This window comes from Quercus suber, unplaced genomic scaffold (genome assembly GCF_002906115.3).
Source record: "Quercus suber isolate HL8 unplaced genomic scaffold, Cork oak 2.0 scaffold_356, whole genome shotgun sequence".
NCBI lineage: Eukaryota > Viridiplantae > Streptophyta > Magnoliopsida > Fagales > Fagaceae > Quercus > Quercus suber.
In genome coordinates, this window is record NW_027069808.1 from 587,324 (window position 1) to 608,741 (window position 21,418).

The 21,418-nt window shown below is 34.5% G+C and overlaps 1 pseudogene; it reads left to right on the forward strand.

The window, feature by feature from the left end:
- The first annotated feature begins 1,241 nt into the window (after window positions 1-1,241).
- On the forward strand, window positions 1,242-21,073 carry LOC112040574 (valine--tRNA ligase, mitochondrial 1-like; annotated as a pseudogene).
- The last annotated feature ends 345 nt before the right edge of the window (window positions 21,074-21,418 follow it).

Consider the following 21,418-nt stretch of genomic DNA (forward strand, 5'->3'; position numbering starts at 1 on the left):
TTACAAACTATCTTGGCTCAAAAAGGGCAATGAGGTAACTGTATCTAAACGTTGCTTGGTTTCTTTTTCTATTGGGTTGAAATATAAGGATAATGCATGGTGTGATGAGGTGGTTATGGATGCATGTCATCTTCTCCTTGGTAGACCATGGCAATATGATAGAGAGGTTCAACATGATGGTAGGAAGAATACATACAGTTTCATGTTTGGTAGCACACAAATTATGTTGTTGCCTTGTAAGGAGATTGAACCTGAGCCAACTTCAAGATGGGGTAATAATCTCTTAGCTAAAAGGGCATTTGTTGAAGAGATGTTTGATTCGGGATTGGTGTTTGTATTGTTGGGAAATGAGAGCTCAAAGGGTAGTGTAGTACCATAGGCTGTGAAATCTTTATTAGATGATTTTGCAAATGTATTTCCTAATGATCTACCTGAGGGGTTACCGCCACTCTGAGATATACAACACCAAATTGATCTTGTACCAAGTTCTAATCTACCTAATCACCCACACTACCACATGAGCCTAAAAGAGCATGAAGAACTTAGAAGACAAGTAGAGGGTTTGTTGTTAAAAGGGCACATTAGAGAGAGTCTTAGTCCCTATGCCTTGCCAGCCTTACACCCAAAAAGGATGGATCATGGTGAATGTGCATAGACAGTCATGCCATCAACAAAATTACGGTCTACTATAGATTCCCTATTCCTCGGTTGGATGACTTGCTTGATCAGTTATGTGGTGCTACAGTGTTTTCTAAGCTGGATCTAAAAAGTGGGTACCATTAAATTAGAGTATATCCTGGTGATGAGTGGAAGATAGCATTTAAGACACGTGAGGGGTTATATGAGTGGTTAGTAATGCCATTCGGACTTTCTAATGCTCCTAGCACCTTCATGTGTGTTTTGAACCAAAATTCTCACCCCTTCATCGGCAAGTTTGTTGTAGTTTATTTTGATGATATCCTGATATATAGTGCCAATATTGATTTACATCTCCAACATCTTTGAGAGGTACTCATAGTTCTAAGTAGGGAGAAATTTTATGCTGCCATAGCCAAATGATTTTTTATGATAGATGGTGTTTTATTTCTTGGTTATGTAGTGTCTAATGATGGATTATTAGTTAATGAATCAAAGGTTACTACGTTAAACAATGGCCAATACCAACCACAGTCCGTGAGGTCCGCAGTTTCCATGGGTTGGTGTCATTCTACCAGCGGTTTATCCTTGACTTTAGCACCATCATGGCATTGATTACAGATTGCATGAAGGCTAGTAAGTTTTTGTGGACAACTGAAGCCACAAAGGCGTTTCATCAAATCAAGGAAAAGCTTACTACAACACCTATTCTAGCTCTTCCTAATTTCTCTCAACCATTTGAGTTACATTGTGATGCATCCATGGTTGAAATTGGAGCTGTTCCTAGTCAAAATGACAAACCAGTGGCCTACTTTAGTGAGAAGTTGAGTGGGTCAAAATTGAATTACAACACTTATGATTTGGAATTTTATGCAATAATTTGCGCTTGAAGCATTGGAGTTCTTATTTGGCCTATCATGAGTTTGTCCTCTATTTTGATCATGATGCTTTGAAGCATATTAATAGCCAAGACAAGCTCTCATCTCGGCATGCAGTTTGGGCTGCTTATATTTAACAATTTTCTTTTGTCATTAAGCATAAATCCGGAGCATTGAATAGAGTGGCAGATGCTCTTAGTCGACGAGCCTCTTTGCTCATCATAATGCAAACCAAAGTGCTGGGGTTTGATTTATTTCGTGAGTTGCTTTCTAGTGACCCATACTTTGGCCTTATAATGAATGATGTGGCGACAAGAAAGTGGTTTGACTTCCTTATACACGATGATTTCCTTTTTAAAGAGAATAAACTATGCATTCCTGATAGTAGCCTACACTTAAGGGTTATTCAAGAGCTGCGTAATGAAGGCCATATGGGTTGTGATAAAACCATAAAGCTTGTGACAAACTCTTATTTTTGGCCAACCATGTGAAAAGAGATTACCAAGTTTGTTGAGAGGTGTCATATTTGTCAAGTTTCCAAGGGCGCTACAACCAATGCTGGCCTATATATGCCTCTTCCCATACTAGACCAGCCATGGATTCATGTCAGTATGGATTTTATCTTGGGATTACCACGTACACAACGAGGTAACAATTCAATTTTTGTTGTTGTGGACCGGTTTTCCAAAATGGCCTACTCTATTGCTTGTAAGAAGACCTCAGATGTAGTTAATGTCACTCAACTTTACTTTAAAGAGGTCTATCGCCTCCATGGCTTGCCACAATCAATTGTTTCAGACCGTGATGTGCATTTTCTTAGTCACTTCTGGCGTTGTTTATGGTGTTTGGCCAACACCACACTTAATTTTAGTAGTGCCTATCATCCTTAAACCGATGGTCAAACAGAAGTGGTAAACCGTTCCTTGGGCAATTTACTTCAGAGCTTGGTGAGTGATCATCTTAAATCTTGGGATCAACACTTGTACCAGTCAGAATTTTCTTACAACTGTTCTGTTAATCGTAGCACTGGCTTTAGTCCCTTCGTTATTACTTATGGCTACAACCCACGCACACCACTTGATTTGGCTCTTATTCCTGACTTGAAGCGTGTCAATGTGAAAGCTAAGGATCTAATCACACAAATTCAAGAAATTCATACGGCTACTACTAAGCATTTACAAGAGACTTCTGCTAAGTACAAACAAGCCGTTGACAAGAAACGTTGAGTAGTAGAATTTGAGATTGGTGATTTTGTTTGGGCAATTTTGACCAAAGATCACTTTCCTGTGGGAGAGTACAACAAATGAGTTGCTAGAAAGATTGGTCCTTTGGAGATTCTTGAGAAAATTAATCTTAATGCCTATTAGTTGAAACTTCCAAGTCATATGTGTACATTTGACGTCTTCAATGTTAAGCATCTTGTTCCATATCGAGGAGAGAATTCCAATCTAGACTCCAAACTCGAGGACAAGTTTCTTCCAACCCAGGGAGGATGATGCAAATCACGTTATGAAGAACAAAGAGTTTTTCTTGTTTCCTTTTCCTATTTGAATTAGGATTTATTTACTCTAGCACTTTGAATAAAAATCCTTTTCCTAATTGAATTGAGATTTTAATTGTTTTTTTTTTTCTAGTTAAATTGTTTTCCATTTCTCAAGTAGGAATAGGTTTATTATTTCTTTTCCTAAAAGGACTAGGAGAAATTCTATTCTTATAAATACTCCTTGTAGAGAGGTTATTTATGTTATATGTGTTTTTTAATAAAGTTTGTTAGAGAGGTTTTCTTTATTATTTTGCCTACTAGGCTAGTGTTCTTGTAAAACTTAGGTTTCGTGAAAGAGTTATAGTAATTGTGTGTTATAAATTCTACTTCTACATGCCTATGCTGCATCAATCAGCTTGTTGAAGTACAAAAATAAACTACGGTGAAAGGTGGAAGGGTTAAGAGGTTTTGCCCATATTCAAGTAAATCTTTTGAACCCAGAGGGGCCCAAAGGGCCCGAGCCTCCCCTGCCCAAAAGAAATTTTTTTTATTGGATATATTTAGGCTTTTTTAGGGTTGGCCCTTCTCTTCTAAAACCCCCTTTTTTTTTTTGGAGAAAATCTCTTCTAAAACCTTAGTCCTCTCCCGTAAAAGCCCACACAGCCCAACCCAAAATAATTAAAAGCCCTATTCAAAATTTTGCCCAAGGTCGGTTACAGCTTAACCTAATTCAGGAAAAAAAAATAATAATAAAAAAAAAGAGGAGAGAGAGAACGAGAGACTATAAAAGAGAGAGACCTCACCCAAAAAAAAAAAGAAAAAAGAGAAGAGAGTGACGGTGACAGTGAGTGACTCACTCCGCCAATCACGCCGCCGCCGCCACAGCATTCATACACACCTCCAGCTGCCGCCACCGCCGCTGGCCGCTACAGCCTCCACCCTCCATCCCGAATCCCGATCTGCTTTAAGTATGATTTTTCTCTGTACAATTATAATGTTTGTGNTTCTTTTAAAGAGATAAGCTATCATGTTGATAGTGGGCAACAATGATAGTGTGACAGAGATAAAGAGACAGAGAGACAGACAAAACATAATATTTTAAAATTAGATCAGTTTTTTTTTTTTTTGAGAAACAAATTAGATCATTAATTATTTTGTGTTTAAAAAAATTGAAGGTGGTTACAAATTTTTTTTATAAAGCTAAAAAATCATAAACAATTTAAAATATTATATCTAGTCATCTAGTTGAAATTAGTATCAAAATGTGTAATAGAATATATAATAATAGAAAAAAAGGTAAATAGTAAATAAGCGGGTTTAAAGCATACGAATGCAACCATAATAATTATTTTTTGCTTTAATGTGAACCGCTGCTGACTGCTGGTTGAGACTAATGACTTGTCCAGTCAAATTTTCTAATGATTTAGCGAAATTTAATTTTTTAGCTGAAATTAATTAATTATTTTTTTGCTGAAAATTAGATAAATAATAGTAAAAGTTAGTTGAAATAGAACCAAAATGTGCAATAGAATCATAAAAATATGAAAAAAAAAGTTAAATAGTAAAATAAGCTGGTTTTTAAACCATACCAACGCACCATAATAATATTTTTGCTTTAACGTGGAACCGCTCCTGACTGCTGGTTGAGACTAATGACTTGTCCAGTCAAATTGGTCTAATGATTTAACGATTTCACAATATTTTCACAAAAAAATTTAGAGTAAATTGTTATTAATTTTAATTTAAACTTACTACTGAAATTACATTTTTTCACAAGCAGCAGCAAGTAACAATATTCTAGCAGTTAAGATTTTAAAATATAGAGAATGAGATAATGAGTGGCTTTAATTATTTGGGTGGGGAAGTGACATGGCTGTATTATAACCATGTGGCATTGCCACATAAGTGAAATGTACCATTCTGTGCACTTTTTTTTTTGGTAATCAACGCATGGATTAATATTAAGAAATAATAAGTCTGTTACAAAAAGCAGTTTCGGCTTTCTCTCTAGCCAGTAAATCAACCACTACATCCGGTGGGTTATACAAAAGATGAACATCAAAATCATGGTTAAGGTCTGCTCCCAAGCGAGCCAGACAGTCAGCACAATCTTTAGCTTCTATAAACACATAGTTACTGTGCACTTTACTATGTGCGTTACATGTGCACTAACGTATATATATATATATATATATATAAACAGAACTGAAGAGTGGAGAAGATAGAAAAGAAAGAAAGAAATTGACGCAGAGGCAGGCGGGTTTGTGAAAGGCTGTTAGCAAGGCGTACACAATCGCAAGTCTGATATTTGTCAAATACAAATAACAAAATGTTAAAATTTTTCAATTCACAAATGCGGAGTCACTATGACTGTTTGTGTTTGATGATTCTGAATTCTATATTGGGAAAAAAAACGCAACTTCACCTTTCTGTTTCTATCATTCTCAGGTGCTTTCGGAGAAGAATCAGGAAATTGAAGACGAGAAGAAGAAGAAGAAAAAAATAGAGAAGGTCTTTATTTTTATTTAATTGTGGTTTTTATTCGCAATATTACCATGCATTTATATATGTATAGTTTGCTGATAGTGATTATATTGCGTTTGACAAACTGCTAATTTATATATGTGTAGTTTGTTTTCCCTGAGTATGAGTTGCTGATTGTGATGTATTTGATTAATTGTCAATATATATATATATATATGTGTGTGTGTGTGTGGTTGAGTTCGAGTTATATTTACAACACTCAGTGTTTTTTTATTAAATGCAAAATTTAAAAAATCCACAGTTAGATAGATTTTTTTTTTCTCATACTCTAAGTGCTTGCAAAATTTCAAAATGATCTAAGATAAATAGCTATATCATTGTTTAAATTTAAATTTTTTGTATTTAAAATTGTAGATGGAATAATAAAAATAGCATTTGATTCACATGAAACGTCTTAAGAATAAAGAGAATATGTAATTTAACTGTGAGATTTTTGAAATATTGATTATTTAAAGAGTTATTAAGTGGTGTACGAGTACAACAAAGGTAACTTGAACCCAACCCACACACGAGTGTGTGTAGTTTGTTTTCTATTAGAGTGAGTTGCTAGGAAGCTTGGGCACTGGTAGGACATGTGTATGGCATCTCAAATGAAATGTTTGTGCTTCCTAGGTGAGTTGCTGATTGTGATGTATTTGTTTACTTGCCTTGTAATTTTGGTTCCATTTGTTTGAATTGAAAACGTTGGATGTGTGTTAATATATATATATATATATTTTTATATAATGTTTGGAGTGTTTGGAATATGACCCCCTCATGCCTAATGTGAACAATGGAGAGAGAGAGAGAGAGAGAGAGAGAGAGAGAGAGAGAGAGAGGAACTGGTGTACCTTTGAAGATGTGGGACTTTAAATTGTTCATTTGAAATCATCTATTGGGTCATAGTGAGCTCAAATATGTGGATTGGTCTTATGGCCTATGTTCACAATATAAAGCCCTAGCGGATATATCTTTATTGTATTCTCAACTGTGCATTCCAATCTAGGAAGCACGGACATGGATATGGGTACGGGTGCGACATGGCAGGTAGGACACGGATTTGACACGGGTACATCACTCCAAATGAAGTGTCCATGCTTTCTAGATTACAATGAACCCAGTATGGTATATATAGAGGCTAGGGTTAGGTTTACATGAGCTTACAACATAATTAGATATCTTGGACCATTACGCATAATTTACTTATAAACCTAATATCTTTAACCCTAGTATGGTATATATTATGTTTTCTTACTTCCATTTTCTTATTATATTTTTGTAATAGTAACTTTTTTTTACTTCAATTATTTTCTCTTCTAGAACAAGAACTGGATAGAAAGTAAATTTGCAGTAAAACATTGCATTTTATTCTTGAAAGTTATTTTCTTAGTGGGAATAACTTTTAACCTTTTTTAAAAATAAATTATTGGTCAAATTGAATGCATAATTTTTTGGCAGGCAAGGGAGAAGAAATTGAAAAAGCAAAAGGCTTTAGAGAAAGCTGCTAAACTGCAGGTAACAAGAACATATTTTTTGTAGAGTGGATCATATATTTGCATGACTTGCTTTAATGAATTATTGATGCATATGAGGATTGTGTATAATGATTAGTGTGCTCCATTTTTTTTTTAGGCGCAACAAACATCAACTACTAGAAAAAGGAGTGAAAAGAAAATGGTGAAGCGTGGGGGGAAGGAAGAGACTTCTGAGGACTTTCTTGATCCTGAAACACCTTTTGGCAAGAAGAAAAGACTGTCTAGTCAAATGGCAAAGCAGTACAGTCCTACTGCAGTTGAGAAATCGTATGTGTTGTTTTCTTTTAATCTCTTTCTGTATGAAATTGATCGTAATTGAAACTTACTATTTTCATCCTTGATTTTGCTGATCTAGGTGGTATGCATGGTGGGAGAAATCTGGGTTCTTTGTTGCAGATGCGAAGAGCTGCAAACCCCCCTTTGTTATCGTGAGTTTCTTTCTGGAATTCTTTAAAAAAAATTCTGGAATTATAAGAAAATTTTTGTTTGTTAATGTTTTTTGTTTTCCTATCACAAAGGAAATTTTGAACAGAAACAAATAGTGACTTTGGTGTGAGTTAGATTTGAAAACAACTTTCATGTGCATCTTGAGTGGTTTTTAACGTCTCTAGAATATTGAAGAATATGGTTAAAATTTTCTGAGAAGCAAGCCAAACTATTGATAAGGGCTTGTATATTTTTGCAACTGACTGGAATACAAAAAAAATATCAAGTAGTGATGCAATTGTGACAGGACGGACTTGAAGCCCAGCTCCTAGGATTTTGGTTGCAATGTAGGATGAGGTTGTAAATTGGAGGGATTTGAATAGCAGAGATGAGAATAGTAACTAATATGGATGAGACTGAGGAATAGTTACTATGATTTGTTTTCTGCCTGTCTAACGAGTAGTTTTGTTGGCAAACAACTTTTTCTTGTAAAATTTTACTCAATTTGTTGTCAATTTGTTTATTAGGATTTGAGTTATGACTGGTTAAGTTTGCCCATACATTCTGGCCATTTGAGTTTTTGGTACTAACTGTCTGTTTAACTCCTATGAAGTATGAATTGATTATGTATGTATGTAAAAACTTTAATCTTGAGAATTTAGCCATTTGATAAGTGCATTATGATCTTACCTATAAAATAAAAAATAGAAAATGAATGCATCATAATCTTGAGAATTCTCATAAGTAATAACTGTACAAATGTAAAAGAAATGTATGAAGCGTGCTATGCAACATGTAAAGACGAATTGATTAAGTTAAATGCAAGTTTAACTGAAAGGAGTAAGATACAAGTATGTATATTTAATTACATTACCTGGTTGTGTACTCATAATTTCTGTTCTTGACTCGGTTCCTTTATTTTGTAGGTCTTGCCACCTCCAAACGTGACTGGTGCCCTCCATATAGGCCATGCCCTTACTGCTGCTGTAGAGCTCCTGTGGTTTCCTAAAATCTTATGTTTATGCTATACATCTTCCATCTTCCTTGTGGGTTTTTTTAATATGAATTGGTATATACTGCGTGCAGGATACGATTATTCGCTGGCGGAGAATGTCTGGATACAATACCTTGTGGGTTCCTGGTATGGACCATGCTGGGATTGCAACGCAGGTTCTTATTCCTTTTTCTATTTAAACAAGTTGTTAGTATATTATGCTTTTTAAAATTTCTGTTTACTGTTGACCTTGAGTGTAACGACCCAAGAAAAAGTGCCAACATTTGCCTTATACCTCAAAAAGGACTAGACACAATTGTGGCTCCTTGTGGTTGTTAATAAAGCCTAGATCTACCTTGTATATGCTCGATGTACTCATTACACACCCACAGAACACAATCAAATTTGGATCATCACAGTGAGCATTTAGCTTTTTGCAGTTCTATATTGCTCAATGACATGTAGCTTTGAGAATGTTAGTGGGCATCTTTTGGGTTGGGGAGAGTGAGGGCACATATTAATCAGTGGCATAATGCTGTATGAATGCTATCCGTTCATCCAACTTCCTGTGAGATCTTTGGGTGTTAAAGGTTTGTGGGGATTGGTAGGAGCCATATAACTCGGTAGCATAATGCACTCAGAAGGCTCTGTGTGCACCCAACTAATTTATAAGATGTTCTACCAGCACTGACCCTCACACATGTTATCATCCTTTAATTGACTGAATTCAGCCCTCACCATTCAGCCCCAAAGAGACATCAGGATTGCTGCTTTTGCTTATTTTTACCCCTAAGCTTTGTAGGAAACTGAAAGCTATCTGTGGCCTCTGCATTCTGCGCCCAATGTTTTGCATAAATCAATCTGAATTGGCTTTGGACCGAATCTCTGTCTAGGGAGGAACTTTGAATGGGTCCAACCATATGACTAGATGGCATTATCAGGCTTGAACTTATTATATGTCATATGCCTTTCAATAAGCATCTTTGGCTAATAGCCCATTTTCAAGCTTGCTTTACCCTTCCTACAAATATGTACTTATGCTTGCAAGTTGTAAATGAATTTGAATATTATTTACAGTACAGGCTATTTGTCAGTCAATTGTTTAATTTGAGGTGTTTTATTCTTTTTACTTAATCGTTTTAGGTTGTTGTGGAAAAGAAGATAATGCGTGAAAGAAAATTAACCAGGCATGACATTGGTCGAGAGAAATTCGTATCTGAAGTGAGTTCAAACTCTCTCTCTCTCTCTCACACACACACACACACACATTTATCCTGATGTTTCCATTATATTGTGTTGAAAGGTCTGGGATTGGAAAAACAAGTATGGTGGCACCATTTTACAACAATTATGTCGTTTGGGTGCCTCTCTAGATTGGTCTCGTGAGGTAAGGGTTTAGTTTGATATAACCATTTTTACTTTGTCCATAGATAGTTTTGTATCATGATATATAATATTAATAAATGTATATGTTGGCCCATATCAATTAATTTGTAAAATGGATACTCATACAAATTAATCATGTGCCAGCAATCAAATCTGAACTGGTGAACAAGGCCATTCAGTCCTCTGCTCTACCATTTGTGGATAAAGCACACCATTCTTAATGATTTGCTTTTGTTTTTCTATCAGATTCAGTCACGAATCTCTTATTCTTTCTTCTTACCCATTCTCTGAGTGATTTTGCACATTTTTCTTCTTTTTAGTGCTTCACAATGGATGAGAAAAGATCAAGAGCTGTGACTGAAGCTTTTGTTAGGCTTTACAAGGAAAAACTTGTTTATAGGTATGCTTTGACATCAGGGGAACTTGTATATTCTTTATCATGGTGATCGTCCATGGTTTTTTTTTCCCCCTCCTCTCTCTCTTCCCGACCCCATCCCTTTTAAATCACCCAATAAGAGAAAATAAAAAGAAAAGTGGCCTTTTTACTGCATGTTGTTTGTAAGAAATTTTAAATATGCTAAATTTACTTTGAGGGCTTTACACATTTCATTGTATAAATGATTGTTATTAATTCTTAAGTTAATAATTTTAAACTTTCCTAGCATTCATATTTTTCTTTTAACTTTACAACCCCTTTACCCATCAGGGTGAATCTTGGTTTGCTCTTTAGTTGAACCCCGGTGTAACCTCAAAACCTTGAATCTCTCATTGACTTATAATGCTATTTGTCTGCTGTTTGAAGTTTCTCTATTACATCCTTTACTCGCAGAGATGAACGTCTAGTGAATTGGGATTATGTGTTACGGACTGCTATATCTGATATTGAGGTAAGTCATGTCCTCTAGCATGCAGTCTTTATAATGAACTCTTTTAGATTTTTTTTTTTAAAAAAAAAAGGCCTTTCATGGATTCTGAATTTATTGAAGTTACTTGTTCTTGAAGGTAGAGCATATTGAAATCAAAGAAAGGACTTTACTAAATGTTCCAGGATATGAGAAACCTGTGGAATTTGGTGTTTTGACTTCATTTGCTTACCCTTTGGAAGGGGAGCTTGGTGAGATTGTTGTGGCTACTACTAGGGTGGAAACTATGCTTGGAGATACAGCTATTGCTATACATCCTGATGATCCAAGGTACAATCATCTTCGTGGAAAATTTGCCATTCATCCCTTTAATGGAAGAAAGCTTCCTATAGTTTGTGATGCGACTCTTGTTGATCCAAAGTTTGGGACAGGTGCTGTTAAGGTAAAATTATTTTAATGGCTATTGAAACTTGCATTAAAATTTCCTTTTAAATTTTATGTTTCTAGGATGCAATAACTCATATTCCATGAATGATCCTACAGATTACCCCGGCTCATGACCTGAATGATTTTGAATTTAAAGAGCGTCATAATTGTGAGTCCAACATTATTGAGTCCATCAACATTTTTACTGATGACAGGAAAATAAACAGCAATGGTGGCTCAGAGTTTGCAGGGATGCCACGATTTAAAGCTCGAGAGGCAGTTATTGAATCATTACAAAAGAAGGTATTGGTACTACATTACTGTGTATATAAGGTAATTAACTTAATTCTGTCTGAGGCTATAAAAATTATATTCTAGATATAACATATTTTTTGTTAGTCACATTATGGAACTTTGGGTGAGGGTGATTGAACATAGGTTAAGACATGAAATGAAACTTAATGTCAAAGAATTAATATGGTTTTATGCTAGAGAGATCTACCTTGGAAGTTATTTTCTAATTATAATTATTGTGCATATAGAGTTTAAATCTAATATATCTAATGTAGGGAAATATCATAATCAAAAATTTTCTTTACCATGTTCCTAATTCTAATGGATAAGAGGTTGTCTTGTCTACAAAACCATGTTTTGGAAGAGTTGCTGTAACGTGCGAGAGAGAACAGTACAAGGGGAAAAAAAAAATTAAAGAACGAAGACAGAGTGAGAGAGTTTCCATCTGACAGTAATGGGAAGAGAGAGAGAGAGATAGAGAGAGATCGGTAATTCTTAATAAATAGAAATAAATTAATGAAATTAAAAAATAAAACAAATCCCTGTGTGGGGAGCTTTAGCTGTAACAGTGGTAAAGTCCATCTTTTGTTTGTTTCCTGTTTCTTTTATTATTTTTAATCTTTAGCTACCACACTGTTGGGTTCCATGAGTTTTAGAAAATGAAAACAAAAAAAGGCTGAAAAAAGCCTGACCAAACTGGCTCTTAGTTAGCATATTTTCTTGTTTTGTAGGACGAAGTGCCTTGTGTTAGTGAACAAACTCTGTATGAATTACTGGTTCAACTGAAGCATAAGATAATCTCAATATGAATTTTTGATTCTCTAGAAGTATTTTTTAGCTCCATTGTAGTTCATGAGAGAGAGTGACAGAGGATTTATGGTGGTCTTTTGTTTTCAGCATAGGTTGCTATACAAATTTTGTTCTAGAAATTTTTTTATTTGGCTAAAATTTGCTCCACCGTGTTAGTTTTTCTATATCAGGATTGGACTATTGTCATGTTAGTATAGTTACACTGTTCTTTTTTTTTTGTTTTTGTTTTGATAAGTAGGTTTAATGCTCTGCTCTTTGTGTCTGAAAGTATTTTTGATAAATTCTCTGTGTATAACGTTATCTTTATCCTATATTCATGTAATGTGTCCAATTCAAAATTTGTTTGACCACTTCATGTAACACTGCAAGTTTATGTTATTTGTGTTCTTTTTTTATTATTTGTATAAGGGCTGCACAAGTTACCATACAGAAAAAAAGAAACGAAAGTTAAAGGCCGCACAAGTTTATTTCACTTGTATAGACAGTATACAACATTATATAACAGCTGTTCTATGTTTATCTATTCTGCATGTGTGATACTGTTTATTACACAATGTTTTTATTTCTTTGCATTTAGGGTCTTTATAGAGGTGCTAAAGGTAATGAGATGCGTCTTGGCATATGTTCAAGAACCAATGATGTTGTGGAGCCACTTTCAAAGCCCCAATGGTATGTTAAATGCAATAGTATGGCAAGGCAAGCCCTAACCAATGATGTTGTGGAGCCACTTTCAAAGCCCCAGTGTTATGTTAAATGCAATAGTATGGCAAGGCAAGCCCTTGATGCTATCGAGGACAAGAAGATTGAGATCATCCCGAAACAGTATGCTGCTGACTGGAAGAGGTGGTCTTACATGTCTTCTTACCTTGCTTTGTAATATGTTCACATCATAAGAAGTAAATACATACTGAAAAGCAGTGCAGAATAGGGCCAGATGATGTCCTTGCCTGATGCAACTTACTTTCTTAAGGTTGTTCTGCACTGCTTTTATGAAAAAGAGAGTTATTTTGGAAGTTTCTTGGTGGTTTATGACTTATAATCTGCCAGGCATGCTCCATTTAAGTTTCTTTTTAGCATATCTATTTTTGACATGTTATTCTATGCTTAAAAAACTGAGTATTTGGGTCTTAAACATCACAGATGGCTTGAAAACATTCGTGATTGGTGTGTCTTGAGGCAACTTTGGTGGGGTCACCGTGTGGTATGTCACTCTGGAGGATGATGAGCTGAAGGAATTGGGCGCTTACAATGACCGTGACCACTGGGTGGTTGCAAGAAATGAGGATGAGGCTCAGGAGGAGGCTAGTTAAAAATATAATGGGAGGAAGTTTCTCTTAAGTCAAGATCCTGATGTGCTTGATACATGGTTTTCTTCTGGTCTCTTTCCATTAACAGTTTTGGGCTGGCCAGATGATACAGAAGATCTAAAGGCTTTTTATCCGACTTCAGTTTTGGAAACTGGCCATGATATTTTATTTTTCTGGGTTGTTCGCATGGTAATGCTAGGAATGAAGTTGGGTGGTTAATCTGGAGATGTACCTTTTAGAAAGGTAACTTGACCTTGCCCTATCATATCTTTAAAGCCATGTTATGATTATTTTTGTCCTAAGTTGCATAATACACAGCCTATAACTTGATGTTTGACTAAAGATTAAATATAATATTATAAAGATTAAATATAATATTATAAGACAAATATTTGTTAACTACATAATATACTCAGACTAAATATGACAATACCTTAAAGTTCAGGATTTATTCAGGTGGTAGTTGCTCCTTTGCTCTAGCTCAAGTTAGACCTTCTCCCCATAAGAATTTGGTGGAGATAGCCACAGAGGTTCTGGTTTCAAGAGATGCTATTTGACGTGTAAATTACTAATAAAAAGATACATCTGTATGTTCAGATGAAGGATGAATCAGATGAAGGATGAATGGTTTCTTGTCAATATTGAGCAGTAAGGGATATATATCCTCAAGATATGACCAAAGGCTGTGTTTGTATTCTGAAATGATGGAAGTGAAACCAGAAAAGGTCCTTAGGGTTTGTCACATAGTCTCCATCTTTTGACCTGATGTTCACTCCATCAATAATATGCATACTTGAATTTGTGCAAGGCTCTTTTGTTGTGGCCACTGGGAAACTTCTCAGATACATTGTGGTGTGTTTACTTTCCATGAAACCAGAAACATTTGGGAGATACATTACCAGATGATCGTAAAACAAAGAAAGAACCTCTTTCCCCGAGTTTTCATTTTAAAACCTCAAAAAACGGGGCCTAAATATTTCTTGTCCTGTATAAGTTTATATCATACCATTAACAGGGTTGAGGTTTATGGTGAGGAACTATGAATGCTCTTGCCCAATTTCAGTCTGGTGGCTGTAACATATTTGATATATGTGGTTGTGCCACAAGTACCAGTTAAAGCTGCTTGCAGATATGTATACATGCATTTATGTATGCCAATTCTCTTTGGATCAAATGCCATCTCCATCTGTAAACAAGAGCTAGTGTGAGTTCATTAGTTCAATCCCATAGGGATGCATAAGATGCTTTATTTGAACAACAGCTATAAAGCCTTAGTCCAAATGGGGCTGGCTATGGATTCGCAATAGACCAATAGGAGTCGACTATACATAAGTTATTAAGTCATAAAAAAAATGTAGTCAGTATATTGGAAATTTTTTTATTATTTTCTATATGGTGTACATTTTCCTGTGCAAATCTATTATAATAACTAAGGTGATGTGATCTGATTGAAGCACCTTAAACTCTATGTAGGTTATTTGCATCCCATGATTCGTGATGCACATGGGCACAAGATGTCTAAGTCCCTTGGGAATGTCATTGATCCACTTGAAGTAATAAATGGGATATCCTTGGAAGGTCTTCATAAGAGGCTAGAGGAAGGTAACTTAGATCCAAAGGAACTGACTGTTGCTAAAGAGGGACAGGTGAAAGACTTTCCTAATGGTATTCCCGAATGTGGTACGGATGCTCTCCGCTTCGCACTTATTTCTTACACAGCTCAGGTTCATTTCTTTACCCATCTTTCTTTCACTTGTTTTTCTGTTTCCTTTAATTGAATTACTGATATAAGTAATCATTTTGTCTTGCAGTCTGATAAAATAAATCTGGATATCCAAAGAGTGGTTGGGTATCGTCAGTGGTGTAATAAATTGTGGAATGCTGTACGATTTGCTATTAGCAAGTTTGGGAATGATTATGTTCCGCCTGCAAATGTAAATCCGGATAAATTGCCATTTAGCTGTCAATGGATACTCTCATTATTAAGCAAAGCCATATCCAAAACTATTACGGCTTTGGAGTTGTATGAACTCTCAGATGCTGCAAGTACTGTGTATTCATGGTGGCAATACCAACTGTGCGATGTTTTTATTGAAGCAATTAAGCCTTTCTTTGCCGGGAATGATCCAGAGTTTGAGTCTGTGAGAAGTTCTGCTCGAGACACACTTTGGTTATGTCTTGACAATGGGTTGTGATTGCTTCATCCTTTTATGCCATATGTTACAGAAGAATTATGGCAGCGCCTTCCTTCATCAAGGGACCAGACAGTGATAGAATCAATTATGATGTGCAAGTATCCGTCAATTGTAGAGGTAAGTTACGTTTTTAATATAATGTTAATATTATTTGATGTCCAGGATTGATTCAATATTGTAAAGATTCAATATAATATTATCACTAACTACCAGTTGTAGAGGTCATGTAATTTTTTAGTTTGAAAGCGAAAATTAGGCCACAGATAGGGTGAACCATTGGATGGTTCCTCCTCCCTTTGTAAGAGTTCGGTGGAGGGTGCAACTGTGGGTTCATACCAATAAAAAAAGAACGAAAGAAAGAGACAGATAAGGTAGACCATTAGATGGATGACCTGGATGTGGGGCTTGACATTTGATGTTTATCATGAAGGCTCTTTGAACCAAAAGTATTCAGTTAGTTAAATTTAATAAATTTTAAGAATAATTTTGACATGTAATATTGTTCTTGGTAATGAAGGGATTGCCCTCTCACTACTTACACTTTCTTTTATAGTTCACTCTTTGATTCAAATAGTGACCAAGGATTTGGTGAAATTTTGATTTGCATGTTTTGCCATGAATCATGGCTTCTGGTTTATTCCTCCCTCCATCTCATATTGTTGGTCCTATTTAGAAACTTCTACTTTTTTAAAGGAGCATCATTTGACACATTATCTTTTAAATATAAAATTATAAGTTTCAAAACTACCCTCCTTAATATAAACTTAAGTAAAGCCAAATAAAAAATGGGTCAAATAAATTAAAGGGTCTTTTAGGAAAGTTATAGAATTGTGATTATTAATTTATAAAGCAGACAGCATTTTTGGATATCTTAAATGGAGTAGAATACCAACACTATTGAATGGAGGGAAAGTATAATACACTGCATAAGCTGTTTGAAAAGGATATGATGGTAACTATTTGATTTATAATTCATATTATCAATCTTTTGATGGTCTACATGTTATCTCAGGGATGGAGAAATAAAAGGGTGGAATATGATATGGATCTTGTAGATTCTGCAGTGAAATCTCTTAGGTCACTTGCAAATGAAAGACGTGAAAGGTACATGGATTCAATTTTTTTTTTTTTTAAATTAAAAAAAAAAAAAAATTCCTCTTCTTTCATTTGTTTTTTGCATCGACTAATTATTCTTTTGCTTACCGTTGCACTTTCTTTTTATTAAGCAAAACTCAAATTCTCAATTAAAAAAAAAAAAAAAAAATGTAGAATACTAATTAGAGAAAGAGTCTGGGATATGGTATGCCAGGTTTATCCAAATGGCAAAGCCTTGACGTAATTAAAGCCTAGAACTCAAAACATCTAATTCCAAAAGGTCGAGGATCCCATTTAGGACACCAAACTGAAAGCTTAAAAAGGATGATTTTGGAAACAGCATTTTCATCATATGGATAGGGATCTTCACTACCTCAAAAACTGTCCTAGCAGTTAGCACTTACAGGTTCTCTTCCTTGCGTTTTGTCTTTATTGTCTTTTGAGGGTTCCCAATGTTCTATGGTTCCTGCTAAGTGGAATTACAAAAGAAAGTTATTTTGGTCTTTATTTAGGGAATAATTGATAACTATGTATGTTTTTAAAACCTTAAGGCCCACTTTAGAATGTTGTGGTTTCGATCCCCTTGTTTTTTATTTGGTTGTTGAGAGAATCTGGCAAAACATATGAAATCAATTCTTTATTTTATGATTCCTGATGTATTTGCCCAGTTTCTTTATTTATTTTTTATTTGAAGTCAAAAATAACTAAGAGAGAATTATTAAAATTTATGAATTTTGTTTTCCAAATTTTTATTTAGCAAACAGAACTCTGTAGAAATGAGGATCAAATGTGAATTGTGGGATCGGATGCAATAATTGAAATCAATATCTCATGAGGAAAAAAATGATAGGGGAAGAGAGGAAAAAGTTCTCCATTTTTCTCTTTTGTAATTGAGGGAAAGTGGTGGCAAAAGTAATCTAGACAAGGCTCTAAGAGGCACTTCTAGTTCTACCTCGTTCTTAACCCATGTGTCTGTCTTGACCTCCAAATCCTAACTCATTAAAAAGGTTGTACTCAGTGCACAAAGTTCCCATTTTTGCAGGGTCTAGGAGAGGTCATATGAGATAAATTTCACACTAATGAAATTGCCAATGAGCAGTAACTCAAATGGTTTCCCCTCTCATACATAAGGAGTGGAGGATGAGGTTGTGGGTTCACAACTCATTAACTGCATAACTTACAATAAAAAGAATTTCATACTAATCAAACTGAGTCTAGTAAAATTCAAATTTTCCTTTCCCATCTTTCTAATCAAATAGAGTGCCTGTAAATGTAAATCTGTGTAAGTTTATGTTAATTTATCTGAATTTGTCGCTAATGAGCTTTAGCTCAATTGACATCTCCTCACCTTGCAAGTGCTAGGTGCATGTGTAACTTCTTACCTAAAAAAAAAATAAAAATAATAAAAAAACTGAATTTTTCTGATTAAAAATTTTTACATTACAAGATTCCCTAATTCTGGTTATGATTCTTCTGTCGTCAGGCGAGCTGCTTTTGTGCTTTGCAGAGATTTGGAATTTGCAGAGATTATTAAAAGCCATGAACTGGAAATTATTACTCTTGCCAATTTATCATCTTTGAGGGTATGTCACATATGTTGCTCTTAAAGTAGCTCTTGTATATTCATGTTTGAGGCATTACTTATAAAAAAAGATACATGCACACACAAACACATATATACACACCCATTTCAGACATGCTTTATGGATTCTTAGTTGCCAAACTTCTTCTACATATTGATGTTCTCAATCCATGGAAAAGATGATGTTTTCTGATTTTCTTTGTCTGCCTTTGTATTGTATGTCTCATTTTAGTGAAGTCTTTGTTGCCATGTGGTTACATGTGTCTTTGTATTAAAATGCTCCTGAGAAGTTATTCTGCTAATGTCTGTCTATCCATTTAGTTGGGTGAATAAACTTTTTATCATATGATTGAATAAGATACTGAAGTTGACCATTAGCATTTGTTTAGTTGGGGTGATTATTGGGGGATGGAAAACTAATGAGGGAAAAGGGGAGGGAAATCCTATTTTTTATGTTTTTGGTAACCAAGGGAGAAGGGGGTGGATTTTGGTGGGGCCTGGGTGTGTTTTTCCCGGGCCCACCAAAAATGAATCCTCCCAATATGGGGAGAGAATGGGGAGGAAAGCGGGTTGATGGGAAATGACTAATAATTTTATTTGATAGTAAGTAATATTTTTCTTAATTAATAATTACAAAGAAATTATAACGTAGAAAGGGCATGAAAGTAAATTTATAAAAAAAAAAAAAAAAAAAACATTTTCCATCCTCTCTTTTCTTCTCAACTAAACAAAAGATTTTCTATCCTTCTATTTTTCCATTTAACGTAGAAAGGGCATGAAAGTAAATTTATAAAAAAAAAAAAAAAAAAAACATTTTCCATCCTCTCTTTTCTTCTCAACTAAACAAAAGATTTTCTATCCTTCTATTTTTCCATCCTTCCAACAAAACCCACAAGGGAAAACTTAATCTGTTTTCCATTCATCCACTTTTTCATCATACCAACCAAACAAAGCCTTATGCTGTGTGACTATATTAATTCTTGCTTTTGAATGGAGGCCAGTGTTGCATATTGCTAGTTCATTTCCTCTGATTAAAATACTTCTCTAATGTGAAATAAATATTATACAGGTAATCAGTGAGAATGATGTGACTACGGCTGGATGTGCGGTATCTGTTGTAAATGAAAACCTTTCTGTTTATCTTGAGCTTCAAGGAACTCTTTCTCCAAAGGTAGAATTTGAAAAGTATGGTCAAAAGTGGATGAGATTCAAAAGTAAGATTCTGCTGGAAATTTATTTGATATTTATCTCTCTCTAAAATTGGTGGATTTTAAGTGGCACTTCCAATTAACAAGTAAAAATTAGAAAAAACAATAAGAAAAGGTGTAAAGTTTGGGAACGCATAAAATGCTTCAAAACATTATGCGAAAGATTTTGTATCAAAGAAAGGCAAAATTCTACATTCTTTAGGCAAAAAAAATAAAGAGGCAAAATTTGTTGGCTTTTGTATATTGTGTATGACTCATTAATTTCACCTATTACTATTGAGCGAACTTATTTATAAGCATCTACTGAACTGAATTTGTTTCACCTAGGATCAAAGTATATCTATTACAGTAGATCCTGGATTTTAAACTTTTAATTAGGTATTTATTTGTCCTGTACACTGCATGGTATAGGCATTTTGTTACAATCAGTGTACAGTTCATATGGAGAAATGAAATATGGTTGGGATAATGCCAAAATACTTAGAATCTGGGTTCAGGATGTAAAAGACCATGAATTATATTGGAATTGTTCTTCATGTCAAGGAGTCTGTGTGAAGTGATATTTCCCAATTTTATTATATTCTGAATTAGATTTCTTTCTAATTGTTACTTTTATATGTGATTTTTAAGCAGATAAGTAACTTGTATACAGCAAGTTTTTATATTAAGGCTAATATTATAATTATTTTGACTTTGTGTTCAACATTGTGCAGTAGTCTCTTATTCATGAAATATCCTTTTACTTGTTGAAAGAAAAAACCATCTTCTATGTTAAGGCTAAGCCTACTGTACCTCTTAAACCTCACAACTGAAACAGACAAACCTGAAAGGATTGTTTTTCAATTGGTTCTATAGCGTTAAAAATAGTTTTTGTGGTTAAGATTATGGTATGAAATTGTACAATCCTAGAATAGAAGGGCTATATCCTGAAAATGAAATGGCTAATGGTGACTTTGAAACCGTTTTATTGCCAGGCACGGAAAGATCATATCAGCATCAATTGTTCTTTATTCAATTCTGAAATATTTCAATATTTTTATTCTTATACACGGCACTGTATGTTGCAGCTGGCTGATGGTTAATTAAAATTTATTTATTTATTTATTTTTTCAGGCAACATGACAGGCTGTCCAAGATCGGGAGTGTTAATGTGGCTTGTTTGGAAGGAGTGGAATAGATGAACTTTTGAAGATATGGAGAGCTCCTTGGATCAACTGAAACCCTTGTTTGCTCGATTTTTTTTTTTTTGGTCCCAGATTTGGGGTTTTACACACTGTTCTTATATTAGAGTTTTAAATTTTTCTTAGATTTTTTTTAAAATAATTTTTTATATACTTCTGTGCTCTTTTAACACTTTGTGTTCATTATTGTGAACATAAAGTTTATATTCTTTAATGAAAACTAGTAAGTTACTTGTGCGATGCACGGATAATGTTGCAATGTTTTATGTGATATTGTTTTAGAGAATATTGTACATATATTTTAGCATAATTATTATAGAATTTTGTTAGTAATGAGTTCATTATAAAAAACAACAATTATAAATTGTACACACATTCATTATAATTATTTTGTTTAAATAATGAGCATTAAAAAACAACTTAAGAGGAATTCGCTCCATGTGCACTTTAGCTCTTCATCAAATTCCACGCACTACCTTGATTTTATAAACAAACCCAAATAGATCTCAATCAATGCCTTTCATAATAATAGTAAGTTGCTTGTGCGATGATTAATTTTATAATTCTTACCAACCATTGACATTTCATAATAATTT